A 282-nucleotide genomic window follows, 5' to 3' on the forward strand; every position below is an offset into this window, starting at 1 on the left:
TTAACTCCCAATTTCCTTCTTCATCATCAAACCTCTTACCCCCTTCTTCATCCCCAAGCCTCTTTCTCTCTCCCTCCCAGTAACCCTAACCACAAAATAAATAAAAAATTCAGCAACAACATCAATCACAAAATTAGCAACAATCCATCATCAATTGTGTATATGTTCTTCAAAAATTAAAAAAAAAAATAGGAAGAACGAAGAACAGATAAAGAGAAGGGTGAATCAACAATGGTGAAGCAACAACAAAAACAAAAATAAAGGCAGGGGCGGCGCGGCGGC

The sequence above is a fragment of the Arachis ipaensis genome, chromosome B08 (genome assembly GCF_000816755.2).
Source record: "Arachis ipaensis cultivar K30076 chromosome B08, Araip1.1, whole genome shotgun sequence".
NCBI classification, from domain to species: Eukaryota; Viridiplantae; Streptophyta; class Magnoliopsida; order Fabales; family Fabaceae; genus Arachis; species Arachis ipaensis.